Here is a 6,364-nt window from a genome sequence, read left to right on the forward strand (position 1 = left end):
CATAGTCGTCTGTCTTGACATGCGATAACAGTCTACCACTGACACTTGCTTTAGTTTCATGGTAAATTCACTTGTGTTCAGGCGGACGTTTTACGTGAATGGAAAGATACTTTGAAGCTCCGTACCTGAATGCTGCGAGAAGAGGGTGTGTTTCTGCACGTAAATGCATGTTCAGGAGCATTGGAAGTCCTTTTGGTGGAATACAGCGTTGAAATTTTGTGCCCTTGGTTTGTGTTAGAGTTGTCACTTCACTGAGTCGCTGGCCCTATTAATTCATTCTTAAATTATTTATATGATGATTTCCTTATGGCTGAAGCACAGTAAGGAGGCTGCAGGATCCATTCAGACATCTTAAGTGTGGGAAAACAATAGACTTTTGACTTGTGGTCCCAAAGAAACACTTAAGAAAATGGCAAGGATTGGGGTGTGAATGGTGCAGCCCCTAATATAGGGTTGGCTTTTTGTTTTTCTTTTAACGTTCCCTTCATGCTCGGGTATTTGCGCCCTGCAGAGCTCGCTGTAGCTAGAACAGAGCCAACATCTTCCCCAGCGTGTCCTGGGTAAGCATCCCTCATCCCTTAAGGACTGCCCAAGTGCTCCTGGGTTACTTCTTGATTTGTCTCACCCATCTTAATCCACGTTATCTTCATGGGGAAGATATTTTGGACCCTGCTCTTCCTTGCTTAACCAAACCTACCTGGGCAAGGCCAGCGGGCGGGGGAGGGTCGGCTTGGGAAAGTGCACCCGCGCTGCATTGTGAGGATGGGGGTGATGGCCCTCTAACTGCTTGTCAGCTGTGTGCCGGAAGCCTTCTCATGAGTATTCATGCTAATCAGCCTTTGACTTTTAAAAAAAAAAAAAAAAAAAACATTTGTACTGCTCTTGAGCTGATTTTTCTCTGCACAGTGAGGACTTCGGATGACAACAAAGTCTTTAATTATGGGGGTATTAAATCATAGCACTCAGCAGTGCCAGGGCTTGGTTATAATTTAAGCAGGAGAACGTTTCTAGAAAAATAAATTAATTGCTCAGTATGAATACATTATTCTTTCCCCCCCTCCCAAGTCTGGCCGAGCAGAATTCCTCTCAAGCCCTCTACCACAGCCCCTTGCAAATCTTCTATTCCCTTAAGGCTTCTGATGCTGGTTACCTAAAGAGTCCTCCTCAGCCCTCCGGAGAACTTTTAGAAATGCAGAAATTCAAGACTCGATGTGAAATGTTCCTCTGACAGTGCACTTTCTTCTCCCTGCAGGCTACCAGTCTGGTATCACAAGTGAGGAATTGGGGTTATGCAAGGAAATAGGATAATTTGGTCTGCCTGCTCCTCTGCCCATTCCGTTTTCAGAGGCATTACATCAGGTCCCAAAGCCAGGTTGGTGGGCGCAGGGCTCACCTCCCATGTTGGTCACTTCTAGCCCAGAGCTTCGCCCTGAAAGACTGCGTGGTTTGGAATATGTCCTGGTGTCACTTGCCACCCAAGAACTAAGCCCATCTGCCAGCACTGCTGGCTACAGCACAGATGTGCTGAGAACAAACAGGTTCCTCAATGGGTGCAATCCGCTGGGGGCAGTGTGTGAACACTCTCTTTATGTTCGCGGGGTAAGTGCGAAACACAGCTAAGTCACAGCGGGGGGGACTTCAGCATGGAAACGCTGAAGGTCCAGGCGCCCTCAGTGTTCTCCGCAATGCCAGATTAGGCATGCCTGGGAGAAGGCAGGTGCGTAAAAGTCTTAAAGGGCTGGCACAGGTAGTCTAAAGCACTGAGGACCAGGGAAGCATCTGAGGGAAGAGATGACTGTGGGAACTGAACTGCACCCTTAGGTGCAGTTAACTGAAGTAACAGTCAATGGAAAGTGTCACATCATGAACACAGACCTTGTCTTGCTGCTGCGTTCAGCCTATTTCAAAAGGAAAAAGAAAAAAAAAAAAAAAGATGGTGTTCTTGCATGCCAGGTTACTGGAGCTTCTCATGTTCTGGTTTGCACCCTGCCCACTCCGTACCAAGTGGCTCCGGCAGGTGGAAGTGAGGAGGACATACCAAAAAGTAGTGTTTACCTGCCCAGCCCTTGCCTTCCATTGCGGTGGCAGCAGGTCTGGACCGCCTTCTCCTCCTGTCTGCTTGCATCCCTGTAAACATGGGTCCCCTCTCAATTTCACTGAATCACGGAATGGTCAGGGTTGGAAGGGACCTCTGGAGATCATCTAGTCCAAGCCCCCTGCCAGAGCAGGGTCACCTACAGCAGGTTGTGCGGGATGGCGTCCAGGCGCGTTTCCCCTTTATTCCCTCCTTGGCAGCTTTGGTCTTCTCGTGGGTCAGGAGCTGCAGCTTCTGCCACCCTCACCCTGCGCAGACCATCCCCTTTCCTACAGGTTGAGACCTGCTGCCCCACAGCCCTGGGCTCACCACTGGCAGGGCAGCGCAGCGCAGCAGCATGGGGTTGGAGGGGCTCTGCTTCAGGGAAAGGGGTGCCATAGGCACAGGTACCCCATCAGGGAGGGGGGAGAGGAAACACCGTGGTTGGAAAAAGCGTGGTCTTTGATGCTCCCTCGCAAAGCCCTCCTAAATGTATTTCTGGGGACGTGGGGTGGTGACAAGACTGGACATCAGCTGCTCGCCTGTTGCGGGATGCCGGGGAAAGCCAAACGTGTGCAGAGCATGTCCCAGTGGCGAATGATGCTCAGACTAACGTTGCTGGTGGGGTTAGCTGAGGACAGGAGCAGAAGACAGCAAGACGTGCTCAGCAAGCGAGAGCTTGCAATGCTGCGCTCCAGCCAGAGGAGGAACATGAACTCAGGAATCAGCCAGCTCCCCGTCCTTGCAGCAAATATTTTCCCTGCTCCCCGATAAGACGCAGCACTTTTTTTTTGTCACCTGACTGCACAGGTTTATGCAGCTTTATCGCTTGTTTTCTCATAGATAAAACCCTCGGATTTTTTTGCAGCATCGCCTGCTCTCAAGTTCCTTGCGTGGTCCCTGCTCTGCAGTCCAGTGAGGAGCTCTGCGTGCTGATGGAGGAGATGGTCACAGCTCCTGCTGCCACCCTGCAGCATCTTGGCCAGCTCCTGCGCTCCCGTGGCACCAGCCCTGCCACATCCCCTCCTCTCGCTGCTGCTACCTCCTGCTCCAAAAAAAAAAAAATTGAAAAGAAAAACCCATGCATTGGGCCAAGTCTTTGCCGGCTCAGCGGTCTTTTGAGCGCTGCCGCCTGCTGCACTGTCTGAACCCAGGTTTGCGCAACTTGTGTGCGCGGCCGTAACGCGCGGAGGGAAGGCACGATGACATGAGGTGGTGTCCGCTAATAGCGCGCGGGTTGCTTTTTCTTTTAAGACGCCGGGAAGCAATGACTCTGGAGATCTTGCCATTAACACTAATGCATTTTGCATTAGTCTGCCCCAGCGGGGGAGCCTTGACTCTCAGGACCAAGAGCAAAACAAAGCCACCAGGTGCCCCCTGTGCTGCGCACAGCCTCGGTGACATACACCACCCATCTCATGCGCTGCTTACCAAAGATGTCTGCGAATTAAATTCCTTGTTTAGGCAGGATCCCAGGAGAGACCCTTACGTACCGAAACCCATTGCATTACCCTGCCTGCATCACGGGCTCCCTATGCGCCGGTTCGCAGGGTAGCAATCGTGGATACAGCTGGTTTTCCAGCAGCTGTTGGCCCTCAGCATCGCAAACTGATTCCGGCGCTTCATTTTTTTCTGCAGAGCTCCCCCCTCCCTGCGACGCTTTCTGTACGTGCGAGCGAACGTGGCTCCTGAAGGAAAAGTACAGACTGTGCTCTGCTAGCGCGCTGACAAAAATTGATCTCTACTTTAATTAAAGCCTCTATTGTAAGTGACCTCGAGCTGCTAATGCATTTTAAAGATGAAGCCTTGCCAGCAGCAAATCCATACGCCCCAATACGGAGGGGTGACGGGGCGGTGAGGGGTGCTGCAGGGCAGCCTGCCTCCCTCCCTGCCGGCCACGCTGGCAGCTGCGCGTCCCCTGCGGCCACCCGGCCTCACAGGCACGCGCCTGCCCACCGCTCACGCTGACATCCCCACGTCCCCAGGTGGGACGCAGAGCTGACACCCTCAGCAGGGGAAAGACAGCATCCTGCCACCATCTTGTGCGGTGGCCCCTGCTGCCAACGGGTTGTCCTTTCCCTCCCTTGGCATGCGGCCACGGGATGCTCTTGCCACTCGCCTTCAGCACAGGTCCGTCACAGGGGATGCAGCCAGTGAGACCCCTCGTGATCCTGGAGTGAGGGGCTCAAAAAACGGCAGAGGGAGGGAAGCGATTTACTCCAGGGTGAGCGGCGGGGGGCTCATGGGGGTGGCCCCGAGCCCCCCCCTTGCACAAGGCAGTGCTGGGGTGATGAGCTGCCTGGTGCAACGGCCCCCAGCCTGCAGCGCTGCAGGGAGAAATAAATCATGTGTTTACATTTATTTAAAGGCTTGTAAGATAGAGGAGATTCAGTCACTTGCAAGGAACATGTTTGGAAGGGGAAGAGCACAAAAAGGCTCTCACAGGCAGCAGGAACACCCGTATGGATACAAATGCCCCCCCTCCGCAGCAAGTCCCAGCCGGTGCGGGGCCGGCAGATGCTGCGGCTGCTCTCACAGGCACCATGGTAACATCACAGCACCAGTGTCTCGCCGGCCGGTGGTACATGGGCTGACCATGCGGCACCGTGTCCACACCGGCCTCCCCCCGGCCATGGGGTGCTCTCCAGCCTCCTGAGGTCTGGCTGAGGGCTTGGGGTGTGTGTGGGGGGTCTCCCTTGGGTTCATGTCACAGGGGAGAGTCTGTGTGCTGTGGGGTGAGTTTTGAGGACCCGGCCCTGCACCACTGCTCTCCACAGAGATGCCCGTCTTGCAGGACCACGGGGTGGTGGGACTCAGATATTCCCAACCCGCTGGTGTCAGCCACCGCCTGCAGCAGCCGATGGCTTCCTCTGTGTTTTGACCCGGTTGGTGACCGTTTCCCTCAGCACCAAGCGCCTGACAGCCGCAGCAGAAGCTCCTGCCCAGGCAGGTCGCTTTTCATCCCAGCACCCTCAGGAGAGGCGTGCAGGGTGAAATCCCCACCCTCGGCCCCCGAGCGCAAAGGAATGGCAACCACCGGGGCCTGGAGGTGTCCTTGTGCCCTGCCTGGCTCGTGTTTTGGTTCCTGCCCGCTCGCACTGCCCTGTGACCGAAGGTGTCTCTGTGGGGGTGGCAGGGCCGGTCTCACCATCACTCGCTGCCCGTCAGCCTTCGTCGGGGCTCTGATGCGCCTAATGATGAATTCCCAGGCCTTTGAGAAGGGATTATGTCTTCCAGAGACTAGAACAAAATATTATAAACTTAAAATAGCTGCTTCCTTATGGAATACGCCAACAAGCCCTACTGAAAACCCAGTAGAGCGTAAATTTGCATAAATTTGCATACATCTCCATAATTTCAGCCTCACCCATCAGACCTGCTCCCGTAATGAAGCACTGCCTGACATTGCGGGCAGTTGAGGGTATTTGACACACGCCGGGCCATAAACGTCGCCGCTAACGAGCCCCCTCAGTGCCGCCGCTGCCCCGACCCTCGTTTGAGCCGGGCCAGAGCGACTGTCCCCAGCCAGCGGGTTCCTGCCCGGGGACCCCTGGCACTGGCACCGAACCTCTTTCCCCTTGCACCACGCTACAGGAAAAAAAAAACATGATAAATCCCCAGGTAGGTCCAAGAGGGTCTTAAAACCACCAGCCCAGGCACAGGGGGAAGGAGCAAGCTCAGGCAGCTCAGCAGGGTGACGGGGGAGGGAAATGTTTGCTCAGGACGGAGCCCTGTGCCAGCACCCAGGGGACAGGAGCGAGGTCCCAGAGAGGAGGAACAGGGGACCCCGTGCAGAGATGCCCCCAGCACCAAGCACACTGCTGGAAAGCAAAATAATTTCCTTTTAAATCCAACTAGCGGGTCCAGGCTCTGCGAGCTCTGGGCCACATTTTGGAATTAATTTAAGCACTGAATTTCCATCATGCGCCCAGGGACGCATCCTTCAACCTGCTGCACGCCCTGAGCAAATCCAGCACGGTGCTGGCTAAAGAACGGGGTGCTGAGTTAGACCCCAACTTACCCAGGTGTCACCTGAGACCCAAATCTCAGGGTTGCACTGTCTAAAAAGGAATGATACCTACAAAATACAGTTTAAAACTCAGAAGCAACACCAGGGAGGCCATGCCTGCATGGCTGAGCCCTAACAGTGAAGGTTTGCCATGGTTTCCTTCACTGCACGGACACTTTTATTCAGGTGGGATCTGCTTGCTTGTGTTTTAGAGCCCACCAGGAGTGACGTGAGGGGCTGTGAGGGCTGGAGAGGCATCGGTGTTCCCAGAGAGATGGTGG

The sequence above is a fragment of the Vanellus vanellus genome (genome assembly GCF_965231255.1).
Source record: "Vanellus vanellus genome assembly, chromosome: 6".
Classification (NCBI taxonomy): Eukaryota; Metazoa; Chordata; class Aves; order Charadriiformes; family Charadriidae; genus Vanellus; species Vanellus vanellus.